Below are 27,842 nucleotides of genomic sequence, written 5' to 3'. Positions count from 1 at the left end.
CTGCTAATTGTACCATTCGCTAAATAGAAATCCCATACGAACCACGAAGTCTATAATACTACCAACTATCTTCGGACCTACATCCACCTCATGACCATGCCATGATTGTGATGATTGGCGACTAATTAAGACTTCTTAAGATTGTATATATCAACCAGATGTCAAAACTTGTTGCACCCCATGTACACAACTGAATGATCATTCAATATTTCGCATCTTCAATCTTGGCAACATGTGGTAACAATGATTGAGCAATCTTGGATCCCTTATAACCCCTCTATAGTATCACGAACCGTTGGCGCATAGTTGATACCGGGTGCGCAATTTTATACAAGAGTAGATGCAAAAGAACATGAGATATATGCTTCAAGCTGAATGAATGTCGCACGATAAGGAATGAAAGAAGTGGAAATTTTCCTACTAGCTCTGTAGCCTCTCGAAGATAAGTACAGACATCTCCGTACCGATCCGCAAGACTCTACTAAACTCGTTCGTGACTCCTACAACCTATGAACCTAGAGCTCTGATACCAATTTGTCACGACCCAAAATCCCACCATAAATGTCGTGATGGAACTTAGTCTCTAAGACTAAGTAAGACGTTTATAATAACAATTCAAGTCATTTTTTTTATAATTGAAACCAACAGCGGAAATAAAGATACAACCTCCCAAGACTGGTACTACTGAGTCACGAACTCTAACTGAATACATAAAATAATTTGAAGGAAATTAAATATACATTACTGTTTGATTAAAAATTAACAGTACAATGAAATGAACAGACTCCAAGGGACTGCGATGACCAAGCAGTTCTACCTTGAATCCTTGCGATCACACTCTAACTCTGTCCGAGTCCTATATCTCCAATACCTGACTCTGCACAAAAATGTGCAAAAGTATAGTATGAGTACACCACAGTTGGTACCCAGTAAGTATCAAGACTAACCTCGGTGGAGTAGTGACGAGGTACAGTCAAGACACTCACTAGTCAAATAACCTGTTCAATATAGCGTATAAAAATAATAGGAAACAAATAACAATGATGGAAACAATAATCAACCAGTGATATAAACAACAGGGCAACAAGAACACCATATATATTGCTCAGTAAATAATGAATACAAGTACAACCAATTAATCAAATTCTTCAAAATTAATCTTTCGCCTATATATCTTCCCAATAGTGATCTTTAGGATATAATATTTTTCGATAAATATATTTCGAATATACTTCCGTCAAATAAATATCTTTCTCATAATTCTTCCAAACAAATATCTTCCCAATATAATTCTTCCAAATAAATATCTTTCGAATAAAAGTTCTTTCAAATAATATTTTTCGAATATAATTCTTTCAAATAAAAGTCATCATGGGATACCTCATTTCAAATCATAGAATACGGGTCTCACCCCATTTTCATATTTCCATGGCACCTCATGCCAATATTTCTATCACAACTGCACGGACAACTCATGTGCCAATATCGTCATTATTTACTCACGGCACCTCGTGCTCATATTTCATATCACAACTGTACGGAAAATTCACATGCCAATATAATTTTAACTATATAACCACGGCACCTCGTGCCCATATTTCATATCATAACTGCACGGACAATTCACATGCCAATAATAAATTCATCATATTTTTTCCGGCACCTCGTGCCCATATCATAATCTGCCCGACAATATTCACATGCTCATAATTTCAACATATATCTGACTATTATCAAATTTATTGAATTTATAAAATAAATTGCACAATATGTAAAAGAACTCACAAGGAATTCACAACACGACATAAATATTACTAGCACAATATCCCCCATTATCACATAACAATTACCAACACAATACCCCACATCATCACATATCAACCCCGATAATAGCCACCCTTATCACTCCTATAATAGCCCCCCTTATCGCTCCGTATAATAGCCTCCCTTATTGTTCCATACAATAGCCTCCCTTATCGCTCCGTATAATAGCCACCCTTATCACTCCGCCCAGACAATATCCCAACACACATAACCACAGTTAAATGTCACTCTTATACCCACGTAATATCAATAATGGAATGTCACCCTTATGTCCTCATGATAATAACTCAAATTACACAATGATTTACACAGAATATTATCACAACAACACCATACCACAATTCATATCACAAATTGTCCATAGGCCACAATCAATTCCAAAGATACAATAAAATCAATTAATTTCACAACAAAAAGCCCAAGGCTCCACACAAGGTATATAAAACCTCAAAACAACAACAAGGATGGAAAAATTATTCATCATAGGACAACACCTTCTTTAATCCAAATTTTCGATAATTATATTAATGCCTCTTCTTACCTTATTTAATTAATTATTTATGGATGAAAAATCCATAATAAAATTATTTCTAGGAAATATCAAATCATCAAACATATAGAATTCACATAAAATCCAAGTACCAATCACACCAAATTATCATATAAATACAAACTTGACAAACAAAGAATGAGGCATGACAATCAAGGATTTTCTAAGTGTCAACTATTCCCTATTAAATACATATGGGCATCTACGAATTTTAACCGCTATAATTTGCACATATAAACCAAGTACATACTTGTCACCTTGCGTACATGGTTTTCAATCACACAATTTCCACATAAGACTCGATGCCTAAGGGGAAATTCCCCCACACAAGGTTAGGCAAGATACTTACTTTTTTGAAGTTAGGCCGATATTCCAAAATAGCCTTCTTGCTTGAATTGACCTCCGGATGGCTCAAATCTATCCAAATTAAGTGTATAACTTCATTAAGATTCATCGGAAACAATTCCGGATAATATAACGTCGACTTAAAATTTTATTCGAAAAAGTCAACCAAAAGTCAACACGGGACCCGCCTCTCCGAACCCGATAAAATTTTCACGAAATCCGAACATCCGTTCCGATACGAATTCAACCATACAAAAATTATCGAATCACGACATCGGATTGGCTTTCAAATCTTAAATTTTCATTTTCGAAGATTTTACAAAAATCCCAATTTCTTACACCTAAATCCGAAATAATTGATGAATATGGATCTGGATTTATGAAATATAATCACTTTCGGATATAGAACACTTACCCAAATCGAAGTCGTGAAAATCCCCTTTGGAATCGTCTAAATCCGAGACTCAAAACTCAAAAATGAGTAAAAATGGCTAACTCTCGTGTTTAAGAATCTGTCCAGGCAAGTTGTATTTGTCAATTGAGACTTATAAATCGCATTTGAGACATGCGATTTAGCCCCTGCCCCAGAAAAAACAGCATTACCAACCTTCAGTAAATCGATCATAACTTTTTGTACAAATATTCAAATGATGAACGGTTTAACATTTTGGAAACTAGACACCAAGAGCTACAACTTTGATGTGTTTTTCGGCACCTAGTTCCTTATAGATAGCGAGATATAAGCTCCCAAAGTATCCTACTCGCATCAGTAATTTCTGGAAAATTATCAAAATAGCTTGACCAGCCCTTATTCAATTGACCATAACTTTCTGTATAAATGTCCAAATGATTAATAATCTAACTTTATGGAAACTAGGATGCAAAGGCTACAACTTTCATGTTTTGTAAATTTTTATATTCCATACAGATTTTGAGATACAAGCTTCCGAAGTAGGCTCCACGATTGCACAGTGCTGTCCAAAGCTTCTGCAGCAGAAAATTTTAGCAACTTGTTTTTTTGTCCGAAATCCACCCGAGGCTCTCGGGACTTTAACCAATTATACCAACATGACCCAAAATAATATACGAACTTAATCGAGGCTTCAAACCACGTTAAACAACACCGAAATTGCGAATCGCGCATTGAATTGAATTATGAGTTTTCAAATCTTCCAACTTCTACTTTTTGCGCCGAAACATATCAAATCAACCCGGAATGACTTTAAATTTTGCATACAAGTCATAAATGTCATAATGGATCTGTTTTAATTTTCATAATCGAATTCTGACCTTAATATCAAAAAGTCATCTCTCGGTCAAACTTTCCAAAAATCTTCTATTTTTCAACTTTCGCCAAAATGCGTCAAATTGTCCTACGGACTTCCAAATCCAAATTCGAACATGCTCCTAAGTCCAAAACACCATACGAAAATATTGGAATCATCAAAATTCCATTCCGGGGTCGTTTGCTCAAAAGTCAAATATCCGGTCAAACTTAAGAAATCTTTAGCCTTAGATTTCTAGATTCCATTAAATGGCGATAATTTGAGCTAGGGACCTCCGAATTCGATTTCGGGCATATGACCAAGTCCAAATCACGATACGGAACTACCTGAATGGTCAAAACTCGGATCCGGGTTTGTTTGCACAAAATATTGACCGAAGTCAACTCAGTTGAGTTTGAAAGCTCTAATTCACATTTTAATCTATTTTTCACATAAAAACTTTTCGGAAAATTATACGGACTGCGCATGCAAGTCGAGATAATTAATAGCGCTTTTCAATGTTTTAAAACACCGAGATGACTATTTAATTTAAAGATGACATTTTGGGTCATCACAATGATATACTTTAGTTTAATCACGGTGGATTTCTTATTAGACAATTAAGTTCACGTGTTTCCCCTATGCATCCATATTTGATGAGCTAAACCAAAGAGGAAGAAAGAAGCATTATAATTCTATAAAAAGAAATTTAGCTGGCCTTATAAATTTTTATTTGTGCTTCATTGTTAAATCTAGAGAGTTGGATCTCTTTTTATTAAGTAAAATTTGTAAATGTGTAAATATAGTAACTGTATATTGTGTATCTATATTTGTTAGAGATGTGGTATTTTAAAGATATTATAGGAATATGATATTTTGAGAATATTCTTAGGAGAAATTTTAGGGAGTATGAGCTTAAACTCATGTATATATACTCTTCTTTCTGGAAATGATAAAGCAGGTCAGATCCATCTAAAAATTGTGCAAACTCTTCTGTAGTGCCTTTCCCATTTGTGTATTCTCTTTTTCTTTCTTATTTATGATACTTTGAAAAAAAAAATAATCTTTATATGTTATTATTCTAAATTTTCATTCAATTTTTTCTTTGTTGTACTTAGAGCTTTATTGATATTCTTTTTGTTTTCAAATGTTTTGCTATTTAAATGTAACCATATCTTTGACTAAGAAAGTTAAGGAAGGAGGTGCTAATTTCTGAGTCATTTTCTCATTAGTGCATGTCTCAAAAGAACATGACTTGAAATGGTAAGCATATTTAAAAGGGATGTCGAATTGAGTTGCACTGCATATTTATTATGGATTAATTCTCATTGCTTATCTTCAAAACTTCTTATGCACTTTTCTGCTTTTGCAAATAACAAAAACTGTTATTTCTTTGGTATATCTGGAGTATAATTGTAAGAAAAAATATATATATTTATGATATATAAAATAGAGTAGTGGACAACAATATTAAGCCACATGGCACTTTTAGGACAAAATCTAATAAGATTTAGGGTAAAGTCCAATAATATTTAGAATAAAATATAATAGAATTAGCAAAAATCTCCAAATTAATATTAAATATATATATATATATATATATATATATATATATATATATATATATATATAATACCAAGTGGCAAGGCCTAATAAAAAGTCACTTGATAATTTTGAGATAATATCTATTAGACTATGTAATAAAATTAAATTTGAATTAAAAGATAAGTATTTGAATCTATAGATGAAGATTTTGAATTGAATTGGAACCCGTTTGGATTGGCTTATTTTAAGTTTGTTTAAGTCAAAATAGCTTTTAAATCATTTTGTAGCGTTTGGACAAAGTAAAAAAAAAATATTTTTAAGCACTTATTTTTAAGCTAAAATGATAAAAATAAGCCAAAAGCCAAAAGCTAGAATTCCTAACTTATGGCTCTTGAAATATAAAATATAAAAACAAAAGATATTGTTTAAGCCCATCCAAACTGGCTCTTGAAACATAAAAATAATAATGTCGAATTAAAAGATAAACATCTTCTTAAAAAACAATGAGACAATAGTGAAGATATTATTTAAACAAAAGTTTTCAATTAGTAAACTTAACACTTTCTATATATAAAGATTTCGAATTTGTACGGGAATATAAAAAGAATTATTTTAAATTGAAAGATAAACAATTTTATGAAAAGCATGAATAATAATGGTAAAGGACATTTAAACAAAAATTTCAATTAATAAACGTAATGTTCTTCTAATACACTTATAATAAAAAAAAATTAAAAATATCTTATAAAGCAATTACCTAAAATTTAATTGATTTCTCCAACAATAACGTAATATCATTTTTTGACAAATTTTTTTACAGGAGTATCATTTTCTTTGATGCCCGAATAGTGTAACTACAAGTCGTTGCAATTGATCGTAAAGTACATTATTTTAAACTGCTTGTGCTTCTCCTCAAAATCATTTTCTTTCCAAAAGCTTAACCAAACACCTTAGTTTTAGAGAAAAAAAAACATTGTTGCCTCAAAAGAAGCTTGGCTAAACAACCTAATAATGTTCGCGCATCGCGAGAGTACTAATACTAGTATAATATAATATACCTATTATAAGCGTAACAATGTATATAGTATATATAGAATTATACATGTTACAGCCATGAAATCATCGGAACTTGTGAGATTGATTTTTGGTGAATGTTTGGAATTTTTTTGGACGAATCTTGATTTTGAAAGGGAACAAGTATAAAATTTAGGAGTTGAATATTCAAATTCTTCTATTTTTATATTTGTTTGGTGGGATTTGACAGTCAATTGCTAATATTTTTCGGCTTTAGTTTCTAAGCCTAATCTCTAGCCATATTTAAAATCCTAGTGCCTTAATAAAAATGATCCACTTACTACTAAATAGCATTATCCAAGACATGACTGTCCTCATTAAACTTTTCTTGCTAGGATCTTTACACAAATAGCCGGCTATATTTATTATTTTTTTTCTAACCATATACATAGTTTATATATTGATTTTACATAATTATTAACATATAATACATAAATTATGTGTAAGTGATTTGATGAGCGGCTATTTGGGTTAATTCTTCTTTTGAAATCCAATTGTTAGAAGGCCCCCGTTTTTCAGATGTTCGACCTGACATTTCAAATGGGTTATGAAATCTTGGCTATAAGCACAGGCTAGCCAGTTTTCGGAATGGTTATTCAAAAATAGCTAGCGTTTGTAAAGTTATTGAAAAATAGTCACTATTTTGCTGCAACATGGAAAGTTCCAGCATAATATACTGAAGATCTGTGCACCTGTGTATGAACTTCCAGTACATTATACTGGAGTCCCAGTATACTTATGCTGGAACTCCAGTACATTATACTGGAGTATTTTCTCGGATTTTGAACAGTATTTTCGTTCAGATTTATCTTTACATGAAAAGTGGTTAAATTTCGATTATTTTTAAAACTGTGGTTATTTTTAAAGGACCACTTGTAAATCTGACTATTTTTTAATTTCTCCTGACACCTCAGTCAAACTTGGATCAAGACATTCAAATAGGGTAAATTGACCAACTAAAGTAAAACAGCGTTTAGAATTCTATATGGATATTTCGTTCAAGAAAATGCAGCAATGAAATTGTAATATGTGAATTTTTTTTGTTGGCAACTGTTTTCTAATTTTGAATATCGTTGACACTCGAGATATGGCGTTGCTTTATCTCACTGAAGCAACTCTGATACACCACTTGGTGTTTTTTGTGTTTTTTTTTGTATACCTAGACCTCTGTTACTACTTGTTGTTGTCTTTTATTTCGATTTCCTGATTGCATTATCTATTGCTAGTTTTGTATTTTGCTTTAGTTGTCACATCGGTTTGCTTGTTATTAATGCCCTTTCCCTCTTCCCGTCCTGAGTTGAGGGTCTTCTGGAAACAACATTTCTGCCTACTTAAAGGTAGGGTTAAGATCTGTGTACACTCTACCCTCTCCAAACCCCACTTATGTGAATATACTAGGTATGTTGTTATTGTTGTTGAGACTTAGAGATAGATATTCTGATAGTCGTTACTTAGATATATGGTCCCAATTCACAAAGGTAGGGGTGGCAAAATGGTTAAAAGAAAACAGTTAACCACCCATATTATCCACTAAAAAATGGATTGGATAATGAACTTTTTAAAAACGGGTCAAATATAGATAAGAACCATATTATCCATTTAGAAAATGAATAACCAATGGGTAAGCAATGGATAACCAATGAGTCTAACTTTTACATTTGTAAAGCCTCAAATTGGGGTTCCTCAAGATAGGGGAGACTAAGAATTCTCCCAAAAGTGATCATATGCAAGAATTCATGGATAATAATGTTACCCATATTATCCGCCAATTAACCATTTTTTATCCATATTAAATATGGGCGGGGTCGGATAATTTATCCATTTTTTTATTACCCATTTTCGACAAGAACCATATCTGACTCGACCTGCCCGTTTGACACTCCTAACCAAAGGCTTTCTCTTTTTTATCTTCTCCTGAACACTATGCACGGACTTACCCCTGTCACACCTCCTTTTTTACCACCCAAGGGGGTATAAGGGAAGTTTTCCAATTAAAGTGACATTATTCGAAATGAGATTATTTAATTTATCAGAGTCGCCACTTGGAATAATTTATTTGGTGTCCCAAGTCACCGGTTTATTTTAAAATCCCAAATCGAGGAAATTTTCAACTTTATTAAAAAGTCTGTGAACCAGAAATTCTAGTTAAGAAATTTTGTTAACCCGGGAGAAAGTGTTAGACATTCAAGGGTTCCGTGATTCTAGAGCGGTCGCTTAGTGATTATTACTTGGCTTAAATGTTTAAACTACTCATTTTTAGGACCTATGTGCACTTACCTTTTCCCGCTTTTAATCACTTGATTTATTCGTAATTGAAGAATTGAGTTATGCGTATGTACACTCATTTTCTTTGGCGCGTCAAAAATTATGTCACGCGAACGTGTCCACAATTAATGATGCTTTGTCAATTATTTAAGAAAATTTTATCGAAGTTGCGCGAACGCATACCTCGAGTTACTTTTTAGAATTGAATTCATAATTATGTTACGCGAACGTATACATAATCACAGTAATAGTCTAAGTCACGCCTAAAGCAAGCTACGAGTGTTCATTATTAGAAACCGTAATCATTTCACGCAAACGTGTAAATAATCATGATAATAAATTCAAAATGCGCCTAAAGGTTCGCCTACCCAGGTATGGTTGACCTAACATGCTCCTAGCGGATAATATAACAAAATAAATAAATAAATAAATAAATAAAAGGAAACTAGATAAAAGGGGAAATTCTAAATCATGCTCATATTCACTTGAATTTTCATTTTTATGTATTTGGCCAAGCTCGATTCCTAGGACATGTAAACAATTTAATTACTAATAAGCTCGGCCTTTCCCCACTCGCACGGCCCGCATTCATCTTTCAAAGCCGATAGAGTCAAGCAATGGAGCATACAAACAGAAGAACATTCAGTAGATAAGAACTAAGGAAGGCCTGAAATATAATAAAGAAAAAGTAAGGCAAAGCCATTAAGAGGAGCCATTAAAATATTTCTAACCAACCCAATTTTCCTAATTTTTTGATATGTGAGATCCTAAAGCCCATAAATTTAACCCTTAGAACCAACGTCATACAAACCTTTCTTCACTTTTATACTTACAAATTAACCAACAGAGGCCATACGGTAATACATTACCCAATTAGCATCTAAATACGGTCAAATAAAGCAAATCAACAATTGGGCATTAGCATTCAAAATTGAAGGCAAAAGTACAGATTCCCTACACGACCATTTCATCAGCTTTTGAATATTTTAACAAGAAAGAGCACATGTTTAATCAAATTCGACCACCAGAATATTACTTTGGCGCATGGGGTTCAAAGGATCAGTAGGAATTCTTTGGTCAGGCACAACGAAAATAACTCTTAGAACAACCAATGTGACAAGTTTATAATATGAATGACATGCTGGACAACATGACTAGCAGTGCTATATTATGCTTTCAAAATTTGATCTAATAACCATTGAGACAAGCAAGGTCCTTAAACAATCGGAAAAGTTATCTTTCACTTTACGATCTAAGCAAATCGAAAGATCTTCACTACTTGTTACCCATTCAAATCAGTTGACGGGAAGCAAACCAACATGCAGAAAATCTCATTTCTGAAAAAAAAACATGAAGTACCAAACTTTGTTCCGTCCTTAAGATCGACTCGGAATCATATTTATCTCAAATGACGATTTTCATATATGTAACTTCATAATAACTTTTCAAATCACACGAAGCATAATCTTAACATTAAAGAGTCAAGACATGGAGAGAACTCAAACAACAAAACCAAGTTAGATAAGGAATCTACCACAAACAGAAGAATCAAGTCAGATAAGGAGCCTACCACGACGAACTTGAATTAACCTTTCGAGCACTATCAACATTTACAATATTTCCAAACAGAAAACTCATTCTACATTATTCATAAGGAAATCAGTAGGAAGGTAATCTAAACCAGGGAATCAAGCATATTTTAATTTATTCAAACTCTAACTAAGACACTCACCGAAAGGAAACTCATGGGGTGACAATAACCATCAGCCAAAATTAGAAAGAGAAATCGATTAAACCCCAAACTACATCTGATTAGCCTATCTTAAAATGGCTCCCCTTTATGGCTTTGATTCATAATAAATATAAAAATAGAAGGAAGAAGTGAACCTGAATGCATCTTTAATTAATTCTGCTCGCAATCAAATATGAGTAAATCCGGCAGCGAAAATCCACGACAAACACCAGCCAAGCAACAGGAACTATCAATCACGAACGGACCTCGATCGGCGCCGCAGAACTCGAACTCCAAACGCAGCTTCAATTAGATTCTATCCATGGAACATAAATAAGGAACAAGGAGGTCTGTATGATTGGAGGTGGCGGAATTATATAGAAAATCTTTTGGGACAACAATTTCCACTGTTGAAGTCGCTAGGGACATCGATTTAGCGTATTAGAGTCATGGACTAACGAGAAAAATGGTATCGATTTGAATGGGAAAATGGGTTTATTAGCTTGTTTGATAAGATGGGTTATGGAAATGGGAGGCAGAGGCGTGGGGATTTTGCAGGGGTCCTCCTAGGGAGTGATCGATTTTGGGGAATTGGGGGGTGTCCTTTGGTGTAAACGGCGGATTCCAAAAGTCTAGGTCTCTAAGGTCTATTTTAATTTAGGAGTTAAGGATTATTTTATAGGGTAGGAATTATGTTAGGTCAAATGCGGAATGGGTATGAGCTCAATGTTTTTGGCTTGGGTAATTTGGAATTTTTGGGCTTCAAGTTAAGCTGGCCCAGACGAAATTGAAAGATCAAATTTACTTCTTTGCTTTGTTTTTCTTTCGATTTCAAAAATCCAATTGAATTAATTAAACAAGCTAAATAAAATCCTAAATTAGACTCTAGCTTAATTAATTTGTAAAGTTAATCTTACTTATTTTTACTAATTTAACACCAATTAATTTAAAATTAAACGCTAAAATGTGGACATGACTATTGTAGCAATTGTTTTTGTGATTTTTGTTTAATGAATGCAATTAAATTATGAAATTAAATTCCTAAATACAAATTGGACCTAAAATGACATGAAATTAAAACATGACATTTTTTTATCATTTTTCTATAATTTTTAAAATATTAAAAATGCATGAAATGCAACTAAATAAAGAAAAACTTCTAAAATCCATTAAAAATTATTTTTGGTTTATTTTTAGGAGTTATTTTCATGTAGGACAAAAATTAGGTACTCACATCTGCACCACTTTGCTCAGAAACATGAAGAGTTTTCGGGAAAATATAAAATGAGCAATTACGAGCAATATTTGCCCGTTTGAAACTCCATTTGGAAGCATTTTGGAAAAGTTTGACCGAACCTTGCTTCGGAGGTTGACTACACATCCTTGGCTATAAAGGAATCATGTCGGTGTAGTTTTGGAAGGCTGATGGAGTGATGTGTTCAAGAGTTGAGTGAGGTTCCGTCGAGGCTCCGGTCCGTTGTCCTGTTATTACATCAAAATCAAAAATTAAAAAGACTAACTAAGTCTATCAGCTACGAGTTACAAGATTCCTATCTATAAACCTTCTGAAGCTTGATCTTGAGTCTTGGATGGTTCTTCCTATAGACTCGGATCTGAATCTTGATGCTCGTTAGCTGCAACTGCTGGTTCATTCTTCTTCAGCTTTTCGGATCAAGGCGGGACACGCGAAGCTTGTGACTTCAATCAAATTTTGAGTATTCCGCATCTTTTCTCCGCTTCTACACTCAGAGTTCAACTTCTTTTCTTTGTTCTTCTTTTCTTTTATTTGGGTTGAGACTTCTTCTTTGGTCATCTCAAATCTTGTGCCTCACGGTGAAAACCTATTTAGGCACTAAAGCAAACAAGCGAACAAAATTTTCTGGCCCAGTTTTCACTAGAAAAATTTTGTGAGTTATAGTAACAAAATCTAAACTATTTCTTTATTGAAAGCAATAAAATCAAGATTGTGCATCCCTGGGAAAAATAGATTAGGGAGTGGAACCCTATATTTATAATGAAATCAACTAGGGAATGGAGACCCTATGTTAGAAAAGAAACTAGAGAGTGGAGACCCTATATCTAAACTAAAATTAACTAGAGAGTGGAGACTCTATGTTGAAAAAGTGACTAGGGAGTGGAGACCCTATGTCTAAAATAACATTGTCGCGCCCCCTTTTTCTCGCGAAATCGGGCTTATGACATTCGGGAGGACAACTCGTTCCCTTTCGGGAATTGGGTTTGAATTGAAGAGTCGCCACCTAATGATTTAAGTGCATTAGGACACTAAGAAGGGTTTGATTTGAGCAACCAGAGATTGGGTAAGGGCATGAAATTATTTCAAAGGGAAGGTATTAGGCACCCCTCAGGATCCACTAGTGTGGTTCCGGACCAAACCATTGTTGTGACTTTAGGTACAAATATTACGTAGGCAAATAAGAACTTCAAACAAGAGGGGATTTTCACGTAATGGTTACAAAATAGGTGAAGTTAAAAGAACTAAAAGAAAAGCTGATTTTTTTAAGAAAATAATTTGAAATTTGAGAATAAACAACGAAACAAATAAATAAAGGAAAAGGGGTCCTAGGTTTGTAAATAATATGGATCACCCCACACAACATCCAGTAATCACTCCTCAATGAGGGGCTACACGAGATGTTATCGCATGGTCATCATATCCATATCTACCCTTTCCCACCCTGTTGAGGTATTAAAGCATGGAATGGTCTCGTTTACTTATTGCATGCTATTACCCGCCTTAGTCCTATCAGTCCCAGAGGCATTTGGGACTACTAATCCTAAAGGGGAGGGATATTTGGCTTACTTGTGGTTTCAAAAGGTAAAAATACTAAGGCGAAAAACAAAACATATATGGCAAGTATGGGGAAGCATATAAACAAATGAAAAGTATGTATGGGCTTACTTGTGGTTTCAAAAGCATGATGTCTACTGATTTCAGAAACAATGAATGAATTGATTACATACTGAAGAAAGAAAGGCGAGTTTTAGCAAAAGATGGACAGTTCTGCAACTGGTAATGCATTATTATTGCTGATTTTAGGCTTATAAACGAGTGAGGTGATTCAGATTAAAGCTCCTATAGATATGCTTTCTATGTGTTTGTCCACTTTAGGACACCTTTATAGACATAATGAAATGCATAAATCCTATAAACATGATGTCTAGGTACTGTGTATTATATGAACATGATATCCAATTGCAGTTGGTTGTTAAGACCTATAAACATGTTTGCCTTATAAGAAGTGGATATGCAAGATTCAGAAAATCCTATAGGCATATTTTCTACATGCATATGCAGAATTCAGATTTCGAATAATTATAGATATGGTATCTACATGAGAGTGCAGAAATTCCTATAGGCAGGTTAATATGAGAATGCAGAAATCCTATAGACATGATATCTATATGGAAGTGTAGAAATCAGAGACTCATATAGATATGGTATCTATATGGAAGTGCAGAAATTCAAAAACTTCTATAGACATGGTATCTATATGGAAGTACAGAAATTCATAAACTCCGATAGGTAGGTTATCTACCCCTTTTTGCATACATAGTTACCCCTCCCTTTTCACTAGCCATCCCCGAGAGTTTTATTACAAAGTTATTACAGCCCAGAAAAATAAAGTAAAGAAAAATACATCAGAAATAAAAAATACAACCAAGGAGAGCCTGATTCAGACTTCCTGTCTGAAGTATGAAGTAAATCGACTCTAAGAGATCATATTTCAAAACCTTTCTCCCATTTGGGGTGTGTCAAAGTTCCCTAAGAGTTTCATAAGAACTCCGGGCAGTGCTTACACCCAAATGTATCACCAGATAAAGCCATAGTGCAGTGTAGAAGGGCCAGCCCTCAGGTGTCCAAGTTTAGAAAGAACTCAAGGTCCCAAGGCAAGGCTCACAAGAGGGGGCAGAACATAGGAACTAAGAGGAAGTGCAAGTGCGAAAGTAGAATTCTGAAAGGGAAAAGGGAAAAGGGGAATAACTTAAAATCAGTACACATAAGGGTGTAGGGAAATGGGGGAATTTGCAAGAGCAAAAGAAAAGTAGGCTGATGGGCACACCCAGCAATGGGAGATGCTGGCACACCCTCCAACTTGTTTGCTTAGAGGATAAGACCCCCATTGGTTTAAACTTAATTCATGGGCAACAACTCACATTGCCATGCCTTAAGTCACAGCTTTCAAACACATTGGGGTGATGGGGATAGGGAGCAAGGATTCGCAGCAGAAACAGGCAGAAAGATATGAGCATACTAACTTAAATATTGAACTTTACAGAAATAGTAAAGTAGACATGGATATAAAAGCTGTAAATGAACACATTGTGATGATGCTGAAGCTTAAATTAGGACATACCAGTTTCAAAGAAACAAACAGAGAAAATGGCAGTAGTCTTGTAAAAGCCACAGTGTAGACAAGAAGAGAGAATACTATTATGTGTAAGTAAGATTTCAGAAGGATTGTGAAAATGTTGTTGTTTGTGCAGAGGGTCGTGCCTTTTATAGTGTAAAGTCAGGCAGAAATAAGGTAAGAAAATAGTTGAGGAACTGATTGTCAATCAATTACACAAGACTCCCTTTAATTAAAGGATTCAGATTCAAAACAGGTAAAAACCATTTAAGGAAAGAAATTAAATAAACACTTTGTGCAAAGCATGCAATTAGGGGCAAGTACATAAAGGTTATTTAAGGACAAGGTTTTGAAATACACGGTTTGTGCAAATAAGGTAAGCAAATCAATTAACAAGCAGTAAATCAAAATGGTCTGAGATTTTGCATAAATGAACCGAGTCAAAAAAGATGAAGAAGGATATTAACTTAGGCCGAGTCACAGAGAAAATCAGCAAACAATGGAAAGAAATCAATCAAGCCATATTCAGAAGGAAGTTTGAACTAATTGCAAATTTGAAAACCATTTTAGAGGGAAATTCATCATATATAAGGAGCATACGAACATGTTAAGCATGGAAAAGACTGTGGTTTCATTGTAAAATCAGAAGAAGATCCAGTGTAGAAGAGCTTAGCAAGAGCTGGAATCATATGAAGAACAAATGTTTTATTTCAGAGATTCAAAATAGGTTCAGAGGTCTTAGAAAGAATTGAAATCTCTACCATGTTTCTCTCAACAACTAAAACTCGTGAGAAACATGATAGAAAAGTAACATGCATAGCATAGCGGAAGAATTCAAAGAAAATAGAGTAGAAGAAGCTAACACGAAACGTAATGGAAAAGACTGATAAGATCGGTAGCAGAAACATGCTGAGAAGTTTTTAGAAGAAACTTAAACAGAACTTAGTAGAAGGAAAATAGTAAAACACTTAAGAACACAGTAGAAAAATATAGTAGGAGAAACATATCAGAACGTGGTAGAAGAAAGTACTAGAACATAGTAGAAAAGCATACGAGAACATAGTATAGGAAAACACAGTAGGAGATGCATACAAGAACAGAAAACATAGTAGAAGAAGCATACAAGAACGTGGTAGAACAAAAAAAATATAAGAACATAGTAGAGGCTGATGCACACAAAAGAAAAAAGAAAGAAAGTCAGAGAAACACTTAAACATTTTTCCAGAAAACCCTAGATCGAAAAAGAAATGGTTCTGAAAGTAATTTTGAAAGAAAAGCTAGAGAAATCGTTTAAAAACTTAGGGAAAGCATAGATACACAACAGATCTAATAGAATCGGAGAAAACCTCGAAGGGTTAGGGTTTCAGAGGAACCCCAGTAGTGAGAAAGGCTTTGAAGAGTCACCGATCTAAGTCAGAGAGGTCAAAATCAGGCTCGAACAACCATGGTACGCCGGAATAAGGCCGGAGACGGCCGTGGAACCTTGAATTGACAGAGGTCTAGGAACAATCCTTCAAGGTCAGGCCTTGAATCTTCAGAAATCAGGCACGTGGGAGTCATAGGAGGCCGGTGTAGGACTCTCATAGCCTTGGAAGCCATAGATTCTGGTGGCTTTCAGGCGGAGATGGTATGAGGCGGCTAGGGTTTGAGAAGGTTCGAGAGTGTTTGAGAGAGTGGAGGGTTCAGAGGCGGCTGGTAGGTGAGAAATGAGAAGGTTAGGGTGGTCGTTTGGGTTAAAAAAGGTAAGAGTGAATAGGGGCCGTTGATCTCAGAGATCAACGGCCAAGATGAGAAGAGTCTAGGTTCAGTAGGATTTAATTGGGGTCAGGGGCGGGTTTAAATTAAAATTGGGTTGGGGAAATGAGATTGGGAATTGAGTTCAATTGGGGCTGATTTAAGGCTATAATCGAAATAGTTAGGGCTAGTATTTAAATAGGCACTTTTTCCTTATTTATTTTAAAAAATAGTAAAATAATTTCTGGAAACAAATTAAAAGTACTAAATCAATTAATAATATGTAAATATTAAATTAAAAATACTGTAATTAATTTTTTAATTATAACGCAATTAAATCAAAAATAGGCTAATATTGCAATTATATGCAATTTAGCTTTAAAATACTAAATAAATTTCTAAAAAAATGTGCGAAAATTAACTTAGCTATATTTTGGTATAAAAAAGAGAATCCAATAAATGATTTACCAAAATGCCAATTTTGGAACATTTATTGTTTTTTCCTGATAAAATAGGGCAATAAAATTGATTTAAAAATCTTAAAAAAAATTGAGAAAAATAATAGGACCTTGGGATATGCTTATATATGCATATATGTGTTGTTTTAAAAGGTATTTTACATATGAAAATATATAGGGAAAAACTGGGTATCAACAAACATCAACTAGGAAATGGAGACCATATGTTGAAAAAGTGACTAGGGAGTGGAGACCCTATGTCTAAAATAAACTCAACTAGGGAGTGGAGACCCTATGTTGGAAAAGTAACTAGGGAGTGGAGATCCTATGTCTAAAATAACTTCAACTAGGGAGTGAATACCCTATGTTGGAAAAACGACTAGGGAGTAGAGACCTTATGTCTAAAATAAAATCAACTAGGGAGTGGAGACCCTATGTTGGAAAAGCGACTAGGGAGTGGAGACCGTATGTCTAAAATAAAATCAACTAGGAAGTGGAGACCCTATATCTAAAGTAACTTCAACTAGGGTGTGGAGACCCTATGTTGGAAAAGTGATTAGGGAGTGGAGACTCTATGTCTAAAACAACTTCAACTAGGGAGTGAAGACCCTATGTTGGAAAAGCGACTAGAGAGTGGAGATTCTATGTCTAAAATAACTTCAACTAGGGAGTGGAGACCTTATGTTAGAAAAACAGATTAGGGAGTGGAGACCCTATGCCTAAAATAACTTCAATTAGGGAGTGAAGACCCTATGTTGGAAAAGCAACTAGGAAGTGGAGACCCTATGTCTAAAATAAAATCAATTAGGGAGGGGAGACCTATGTTGGAAAAGCAGACTAGGGAGTGGAGACCCTCTGTCTAAAATAAAATCAACTAGGGAGTGTAGACCCTATGTTGAAAAAGCGACTAGGGAGTGGAGACCCTATGTCTAAAATAACTTAAACTAGGGAGTGGAGACCTTATGTTGGAAAAGCGACTAGGGAGTAGAGACCTTATACCTAAAATAAAATCAACTAGGGAGTGGAGACCCTATGCCTAAAATAAAATCAACTAGGGAGTGGGGACCCTATGTTGGAAAAGCAGACTAGGGAGTGGAGACCATATGTCTAAAATAACTTCAACTAGGGAGTGAAGACCCTATGTTGGAAAAACAGACTAGGGAGTGGAGACCCTATGCCTAAAATAAAATCAACAAGGGAGTGGAGACCCTATGTTAGAAAAGCGACTAGGGAGTGGAGACCCTATGTCTAAAATAAAATCAAGTAGGGAGTGGAGACCCTATATTGGAAAAGCAGACTAGAAAGTGGAGACACTATGTCTAAAATAAAATCAACTAGGGAGTGGAGACCCTATGTTGGAAAAATGACTAGGGAGTGGAGACTCTATGTCTAAAATAACTTCAACTAGGGAGTGGAGACCCTATGTTGGAAAAGTGAGTAGGGAGTGGAGACTCTATGTCTAAAATAAAATCAACTAAGGAGTGAAGACCCTATGTTGGAAAAGCAGACTAGCGAGTGGAGACCCTATATATAAAATAAAATCAACTAGGGAGTGGAGACCATATGTTGGAAAAAATGTAACTAGAGATTGGGGACCCTAGGCTACCATGTTTTTGAATTTTCTTCTCTTTATTTTTATTTTATTTAAGAAAAAATGAGTAAGAATGCAGGAAATAATTTGGAAGAGACTTCCATTTTGGATTGATTATTGCTGCAAAACTGTTTCTAGCCCTTGCGCAGGTTCTTTTGGTTGCACATGTTTCATGTTTTCAAACAAAGAACAATTGTTAGTTTGAAACAGTGGTTGATTTTGTGGCCTTAATTGTTTTGATCTCGGCCCAACTCTTTCGATGAAAACCTCTATTGCCCGCTGGCTTTCTGGAGATCGATCTCTCTTCTAAACCCAGGGATCTTGACTTTCCAAAATTTCACATGATGGTTCACCCGTGTGGGGCTTTGGCCTTTTCATCTTATTTTGCCTTTATGGGCACTTGACTTTGGATTTCTTTCCTTTTCAATAATTTTGACTCTGAAGCATCGGCCATCATGTCCAGTCGAGATCGACTTGATGCACCTGTTGAGGCTAGGTACTTTTTTTTGCACATTAGCTCGTGTCAAACGAAAGCCATGTAAATCAATCTTGTCATCCCTTCTTTGTCTCAATTCCGGAATAGAGCTAGACCGAAAGGGATTCAAAGAAAAATAAACAATGGTTAGGATAATGAATTTAAACGAGAAGTATCCTTTTTGGGGAGAAGAAAGAAGGACTTATCCGAAGTGCATGCGGACTTCAATGAACATGACATGCCTTTTGGACTAAATGCCTGATCTGTGTAAACCGTCTGACTCTTAGAAATTCATCACAACTTTGCCTTGAAACCGAGAACCTTGTCAGGACTCTGTCGATGCCGATGGCTGTGAGGATCCTCTTTTCAATCAAGGACGCCCTTTGCGGGTTTTCACGAGCTGGCCTCTCTCATTTCTTTTCTCACCATCGTCTTATAGTGCTCTTTGCGAGTTTTCACTAACAAGACTCTCTCATTTCAATTTCTCTGCTTACTGTCGCCTCACGGTGCCCATGTGGGTTTTCACCAATAAGACTCTCTTATTTTATTTCTCTCATTTGATTGCATCGGATCCAAGTAGCTGTATCCTCCAATTTTGGACATCTTTACTGATTGATCGGAAGGACTTGAACAGGATTTGGGGTAAAAAGAGTTTGGACTGAATTACAACTTTGGAACCTTTCAGGCGAACCATCGCCGAACCATTATAACATCTACCCCAGTTTTACTTTTGGGGGAATTTGGATTTTTATTTTGGAGTGACTGAACCCTAAAGAGAGGCTGCCTACGTATCCTTTCGTAATCAAGTCGAACGTAGTTCAAGAAATTTGTTTTTTGATTTTTCTTTTGTTTTTTTGTTTTGTTTTGTTTTGTTTTCTCTTGCTTTTTCCTTTCCTTTTCCCTCTTTTCTTTTTTTTCATTTTTCATTTCTTTTTCTTCTTTTTTTTCTTTTTTTTTAATTTCATTATTTTTTTTCAATAACACTTTCAGGTTCCAAATAGGGTAATCAAAGAAGAGTAACTGACTCAAGTGGGTTTATAAAGGGTTATGTGTTTGGATAGTGAGAAAGAAAGCCTTCTTCATACCAACCGGAGAACGTTAATGCTATATAGAGGATCCAACATAGTACCTTTTGACTGCATTCGCATTGACAGTTGTTTCAAGGACATTTCCTTCGATGTGTCCCAAGAATAACGCACTTTTTTTGCAATACTCTTGTTGCAATGTATGGACCTTTCCAATCTGGAACCAATTGTCCTTCAGCTGTTCCAAATCTTTGTTTTATTTCCTTAAACTTATCCTCATTGCGATCTAATTCTTGATTCATTACTTCGAGGTCTGACAGCTTTTCAGGATCTGGGCATAAAGTCCGCAAGCATGTCATGTTATTGAAATCTGCATTTAACAGAACTGAAAAGAAAAATAAGAAAAGTGACAAGACTAAGAAAAGAGATATTCCTGGACAATGAAATATTAATTTCATTTGATTTTTTTTTTATTTTTGATTTTTTCTTTTTTTTCAATTTTTGAAGATAGAAGGGTTTACATCAGAAAGTAAGACAATAAAGTAAAACATCCGGATCACACCCTAAGATAATCCGGACGCAGAAAGAATAACAAAACTGGCTACCGAGACTCCCGTTTATGGGGAACTTTCAGGCTTGGTGACCGTTTTTCGGCTTTTCTTCTGTTTCGGCAATGGCTGCAATGGTCTTCATTGCCGGATCAAATTCCTCAGCTTCAAAAATCATTCTGACATTGGCCCGATGTTGTGGGCAGGCAAAAGATTGTTAATCACATCAGGAGCTTCTTCATCCTGAAAAACGATTCTTTCAGCTTCAATCAAATCTTCAACTGCCCTTTTGTGGGTCCAACAGTCCTCTGTACTGTGTCCCACTGTTCCAGAGTGGTATTCACATCTAGTATCAGCTCAGTGCGAGGGAGACTCGGGGTTCGGCCGGTTCGGGGCCACTGGTTGCAATAGATCTAGCCTGATTAGCTTTTGGAACAAGCTTGAATATGATTCACCAATAGGGGTAAACTAATTTTTTCTGAAAGGCTCTCTTGGGCGAGGATTGTATCGGGATCATTTGGTTGAGGATTATATAGAGCTTGGTAAGGATGGGCATTTCTGGGAGGTGGAGCTCGATTTTGTGGATAATGTTGTGGCCGCGTGTAAGGTTGCGCGTTCATCACCGCATAAGGAGGTGGTGCCACGGCATAATCATCATCTTGAAGGGGATAATAGTGTTGAGGGACCTCGGGAAGCATATATGATTGGCTGAATAACCTGCGGGTCCCCCTCGAGCTCGAAACCATCATTGCTCCTCTTTCTCTCCCCTTTCCATTTATCAAATCCTTTGAACCATTTTGAACATCTGGTGATGTGGCTTTAAAAGTAGCATGACTCAAGATTCGACCCATTTTTAGCCCATTTTCTACCATCTCCCCAATTTTGATAGCCTCAGCAAACAACTTTCCCATAGCGGACATCATGTTTTGGAAGTAGTCCGCCTCTTGGGCCTGTAGAAAGACCGTGACCATTTCAATTTCATCCATTGGAGGCTTTACCCTGGCAGCTTGCTCACGCCATTTGACAGCATATTCGCGGAAGCTTTCCGTGATTTTATTTTTCAAATTGGACAAAGAAATTCTGTCGGGAGCGATGTCCACATTATATTGGAACTGGCGGACAAAATCTTGAGCCATATCGTCCCACACATGCCAATGAGCAACTCCTCTTTTCCACCAGCACCCTTAACTGGTTAAAGTATCATTTCAGATGAGCGACCGGGTCTCCGTGCCCGTTGTACTTTTTAAATTTTGGCATCTTGAAGCCAACTGGCAAGTGGACATGGGGAAACATACAGAGGTCATAGTATGAGACACTCTTTTGGCCACTCAGACCTTGCATGTTTTTTAGGTTTTGTTCTAGGCTCTTCATCTTCCGAGCCATTTCCTCTTGCTTGGGATTTTTAACAACCTTTTCTTTCTCCCTCGAGAGATCATATTGCGGAGGTTGAGTGAAAGAGTACGGGATCACATATGTTATTTCTGATTGAAGTTGTGGACCCTGAAAGGTGAACATTGGAGGCTCAACATACAGCCGTGGTAAAGTTGGTTGTGCTCTGGTGCGGACTGGTGCTGTAGAGAAAAATATTGGAGGTGCCCAGGAAACTGGCGCCTGGGGGCGAACCACAGAAGGCATGCTAGGATCATTGAATGGCATTGGAGGGTGCCCGCATGGGATGAGCGGGTTGGGCACAGGGGCATTGGTAACCTCACCTGACCTGGGGATCAATTCAGGGAACCCAGGGATTGCACTTGGCGGTTCCCTATTATTAGACTAGGCGTCCCACATTTCTAATATGCGGAGACGCAACATCTTATTCTCTTCAGCAGCGTCTGATTCTAGCTGCAGAATAGCCGATGTCGGGCTATCCTCAAGACCGATGATTGGTAGATTGCTTGTAGAGACCATTTGTGCCTTTGGATCTTGTGAAGGAGGGGAGGCTAGACTACCAACAAAACCAACCACCAAAACCTGGCTAGTTTGCATACCCAACATCCTTGTTACTTTTGAGACTCTTAACAGATAGGAAATCGCATGTTTGGATGCAATGCACCTAAATAGTTAAACGTTTCTACCATGTATTTGAACGGTCGCATGTTTCAATCAGGCTTTAACTAACTCTTTTAACTTTGTACCTCTTTTCTTTTATTTTTGTCTCTCTTTAATCACTCTTGATTTTTTTTCATTTTGTTTTTGTCGCTCTATTATTTTTATTTTTTTGTGTTTTAGTCACTCTTTTATTTTTGTCACACTCTTTTTTTCACTCTTTTTTTTTCACTCAATTTTTCTTTCTCTTTTTTTTTCAGTTTATTTTTCACTCAATTAATTTTATGGCTATGATCGAATCTGATGAGGATTGCCTACGTATCATGATGCTGCATGAATAAGATCTTGCGTAGTTCGGGAAGATCGAAAATAGAGTAAACAAACTAACTTTTCTTTTGGTTGGAATTTTTGAAAGAAATGCTTTAAAAGAAGAAAGAAAATATTTTTTTTTGATTTTTGTTTTGTTTTTGAAAGAAAGACTTCTAAAAAATTCATTTGTTTTTGATTTGAACTTTGGAAATTTTAAAAGTAAAAAGAAATATTTTTGTTTGAATTTTTATTTGTTTTCTCTTTTTCTAAAGAAGAAAGAAAATATTTTTGGATTTTGGATGTTGCTCTTAATTTTCGAAAGAGGGACTTTTAAGAAAATATTTTGGACTTTTGAGTTTTTATTTATTTACAAAAGCACTTCTAAAGAAAAGCAAAAATATTTTTGGACTTCAACTTTTTCAAATTTTTTTTTGAAGGAAAATATTTTTTTTTTTTTAGAAAAATAGTTCAAAATAAAAGAAACCCGTATTTGGGATATTGATTTTTTATTTTATTTATGCTTTCATATGAAAGACTTCAGAAAGAAGGAAACTATTTTTTTTTAGATTAAAATAAATTTTTTTTTTTTTGAATTTTCTAAGGAAAGATTTCTAAAGAAGGAACTAAAGGAAAATATTTCTGGATTTTTGAAAATTGGGGTTGGAGCCGATGAGGTTTGCCTACGTATCTCACATCCGGTGAGAATCAGACCCGCGTAGTTCGGTCAATTTTGACGGAATACGGGAAACATGTCACTTGAAAATTCTGGCTCATTTTGAAATGACTTTTACTTTTTCTTTTTCTTTCTTCAGAATTTCGGCAGAGTTTCAGAATTTTCTAAATATCTACCTCTCACTTTCTTTTCTTTTCTTTTTTGATTTTCTTTCCCTATTCTTGAAGCCGGTCAACTTGCAAGACGAACCAAACATATGCGCATGTAGCACGTAAGATGCATCAGGATGGTCTTTTTATTTCGGGTGCATCTGTCCTAGACGGACCCAACCCCTGTGTTGAGTCCCCAATGTCAAATGCACGCGATGTAAATAAAAGCTACTAGTGATCCGGCATGAGGTTATGTTATTCTAAGTTTAAACTTGGGGTTGTGTTCTAGACCTGGCTTACCCGAGCGGACAAACTCGAGTCGAGGAGGGGGCAACGTACCGGGAGCACGAAAGTATGCCTGGCCTTATTGCTTGCCCAGCCCCGTTCTATTTGGTATAACTCTAACAGAAAGGTGGGTCACGCGAACGGGAGCACCATTTTTTTAAAAGACTCAGAAGGGAGGCGTAAGAAGACATTTAAATGCAGTTCAAGTAATATCAAAGCGATAAATGACAATTAGCACATTAAGTCCACAAAATACAGTAATATCAACAATTAAGCCAAATAAAAAACACATTAACAAGCTCGAATTCATGAACCCTGAACCAGAGATTCTGGGTTCTTGTCCCCAGCGGAGTCGCCAGAGCTATCACACCTCCTTTTTTACCACCCGAGGGGGTATAGGGGGAGATTTTTCAATTAAAGTGACATTATTAGAAATGAGATTATTTAATTTATCAAAGTCGCCACTTGGAATAATTTATTTGGTGTCCCAAGTCACCAGTTTATTTTAAAATGCCAAACTGAAATTTTTTTGACTTTATTAAAAAGTGCGAACCAGAAATTCTAGATAAACAATTCTGATAACCTGGGAAAAAGTGGTAGGCATTTCCGAGTTCCGTGGTTCTAGCACGGTTGCTTAGTGATTATTACTTGGCTTAAATGTTTAATCTACTCATTTTTGGGACATATGTGCACTTACCTTTTCCCGCTTTAAATCACTTGATTTATTCATAACTAAAGAATTGAGTTAGGCATACGTATACTCATTTCCTTTGACGCGTCAAAAATCATGTCACGCGAACGTGTCCACAATTAATGACGCTTTGTCAATTATTTAAGAAAATTTAGTCGAAGTTGCGCGAATGCATTCCTCGAGTTACTTTTTAGAATTGAATTCATAATTATGTTACGCGAACGTATACATAATCACAGTAATAGTCTAAGTCACGCCTAAAGCAAGCTACGAGTGTTCATTATTAGAAACCGTAATCATTTCACGCGAACGTGTACATAATCACGATAATAAATTCAAAACGCGCCTAAAGGTTCGCCTACCCAAGTGTGGTCGGCCTAATATGCTCCTAGCGGATAATATAACAAAATAAATAACTAAATAAAAGGAAACTAAATAAAAGGGGAAATTCTAAATCATGCTCATATTCACTTGAATTTTCATTTTTATGTATTTGACCAAGCTCGATTCCTAGGACATGTAAACAATTTAATCACTAATAAGCTCGGCCTTTTCCCACTCGCACGACCCGCATTCATCTTTCAAATAATTTCTTCCGACAGAGTCAAGCAATGGAGCATACAAATAGAAGAACATTCAGTAGATAAGAACTAAGGAAGGCCTGAAATATAATAAAGAAAAAGTGAGTCAAAGCTATTGAGAGGAGCCATTAAAATATTTCTAACCAACCCAATTTTCCTTATCTTTTTGATATGTGAGATCCTAAAGCCCATAAATTTAACCTTAGAACCAACGTCATACAAACCTTTCTTCACTTTTATACTTACAAATTAACCAACCGAGGCCATACAATAATACATTACCCAATTAGCATTTAAATACGGTCAAATAAAGCAAAGCAACACTTGGGCATTAGCATTCAAAATTGAAGGCAAAAGTACAGATTCCCTACATGACCATTTCATTAGCTTTTGAATATTTTAACAAGAAAGAGCACATGTTTAATCAAATTCGACCACCAAATTATTACTTTGGCGCATGGGGTTCAAAGGATCAGTAGGAATTCTTTGGTAAGGCACAACGAAAATAACTCTTTAAACAACCAATGTGACAAGTTTAGAATATGAACGACATGCTAGACAACATGACTAACAATGCTATATTATGCTTTTAAAATTTGATCTAATAACCATATAGACAAGCAAGGTCCTTAAACAATCAGAAAAGTTATCTGACGATCTAAGCAAATCGAAAGATCTTCACTACTTGTTACCCATTCAAATCAGTTGACGGGCTGCAAACCAACATGCCGGAAATCTCATTTCTGAAAAAAACATGAAGTACCAAACTTTGTTCCGTCCTTAAGATCGACTCGGAATCATATTTACCTCAAATGACGATTTTCATCTATGTAACTTCATAATAACTTTTCAACCCACACGAAGCGTAATCTTAACATTAAAGAGTGAAGACATGGAGAGAACTCAAACAACAGAACCAAGTTAGATAAGGAATTTACCACAAACAGAAGAACCACGTTAGATAAGGAGCCTACCACGACTAACTTGAATTAACCTTTCGAGCACTGTCAGCATTTACAATATTTCCAAACAGAAAACTCATTCAACATTATTCATAAGGGAATCAGCATGACGACAAATCTAAAGCAGGGAATCAAACATATTTTAATTCATTCAAACTCTAACTAAGACACTAGCCGAAAGGAAACTCATAGGGTAACAATAACCATCAGCCAAAATCAGAAAGAGAAATCGATTAAACCCCAAACTACATCTGATTAGCCTATCTTAAAATGGCTCCTCTTTATGGCTTTGATTCATAATATATATAAGAGTAGAAGGAAGAAGTGAACCTGAATGCACCTTTAATTAATTATGCTCGGAATCAAATACGACTAAATCCGGCAGCGAAAATCCACGACAAACACCAGCCAAGCAACAGGAACTATCAATCACGAACAGACCTCGATCGGCGCCGCAGAACTCGAACTCCAAACGCGGCTTCAATTAGACTTCATCCACGGAACATAAATAAGGAACAAGGGGGTCTGTATGATTGGAGGTGGCGGAATTGTATAGAAAATCTTTTGGGACAACAATTTCCACTGTTGAAGTCGCTAGGGACATCGATTTAGCGTATTAGAGTCATGGACTAACGAGAAAAATGGTATCGATTTGATTGGGAAAATGGGTTTATTAGCTTGTTTGATAAGATGGGTTATGGAAATGAGAGGCAAAGTCGTGGGGATTTTGCAGGGGTCCTCCTAGGGAGTGATCGATTTTGGGGAATTTGGGGGGTGTCCTTTGGTGTTAATGGCGGAGTCCAAAAGTCTAGGTCTCTAAGGTCTATTTCTATTTTAATTTAGAAGTTAAAGGATTATTTTATAGGTGTAGGAATTAGGTTAAGTCAAACGGGGAATGGGTATGAGCTCAATATTTTGGGCTTGGGTAATTTGGGATTTGTTGGCTTCAAATTAAGCTGGTCCAGACGAAATTGAAAGGCCAAATCTACTTCTTTTCTTTGTTTTTCTTTTGATTTCAAAAATCCAATTGAATTAATTGAATAAGCTAAATAAAATCCTAAATTAGGCTCTAGCGTAAATTAATTTGTAAAGTTAATCTTACTTATTTTTACTAATTTAACACCAATTAATTTAAAACTAAAAACTAAAATGTGGACATGACTATTGTAGCAATTTTTTTTTGTGATTTTTGTTTAATGAATGCGATTAAGTTATGAAATTAAATTCCTAAATGCAAATTGGACCTAAAATGACATGAAATTAAAACGTGACGGTTTTTATCATTTTTCTATGATTTTAAAATATTAAAAATGCATGAAATGCAACTAAATAAAGAAAAATTTCT

General features: G+C 35.6%; 2 long non-coding RNA genes across 2 annotated transcripts; both read right to left on the bottom strand.

Moving 5' to 3' along the window:
- Window positions 1-9,320: 9,320 nt before the first annotated feature.
- On the bottom strand, window positions 9,321-11,558 carry LOC107765818 (uncharacterized). The gene is made up of 2 exons (XR_001643519.2): window positions 10,756-11,558; window positions 9,321-9,535 (listed from the first exon to the last, which is right to left on the bottom strand). It is a non-coding gene; the product is annotated as an uncharacterized LOC107765818 (long non-coding RNA).
- Window positions 11,559-25,386: 13,828 nt separating this feature from the next.
- LOC107765819 (uncharacterized) lies at window positions 25,387-27,480 on the bottom strand. Its single transcript, XR_001643520.2, has 2 exons — window positions 26,838-27,480; window positions 25,387-25,615 (listed from the first exon to the last, which is right to left on the bottom strand). It is a non-coding gene; the product is annotated as an uncharacterized LOC107765819 (long non-coding RNA).
- Window positions 27,481-27,842: the final 362 nt, after the last annotated feature.

Source organism: Nicotiana tabacum, chromosome 22 (genome assembly GCF_000715075.1).
Source record: "Nicotiana tabacum cultivar K326 chromosome 22, ASM71507v2, whole genome shotgun sequence".
Taxonomy (NCBI): domain Eukaryota; kingdom Viridiplantae; phylum Streptophyta; class Magnoliopsida; order Solanales; family Solanaceae; genus Nicotiana; species Nicotiana tabacum.
The sequence above is the reverse complement of the archived record's forward strand: the minus strand, read 5'-3'. Positions and strand labels throughout refer to the sequence as shown.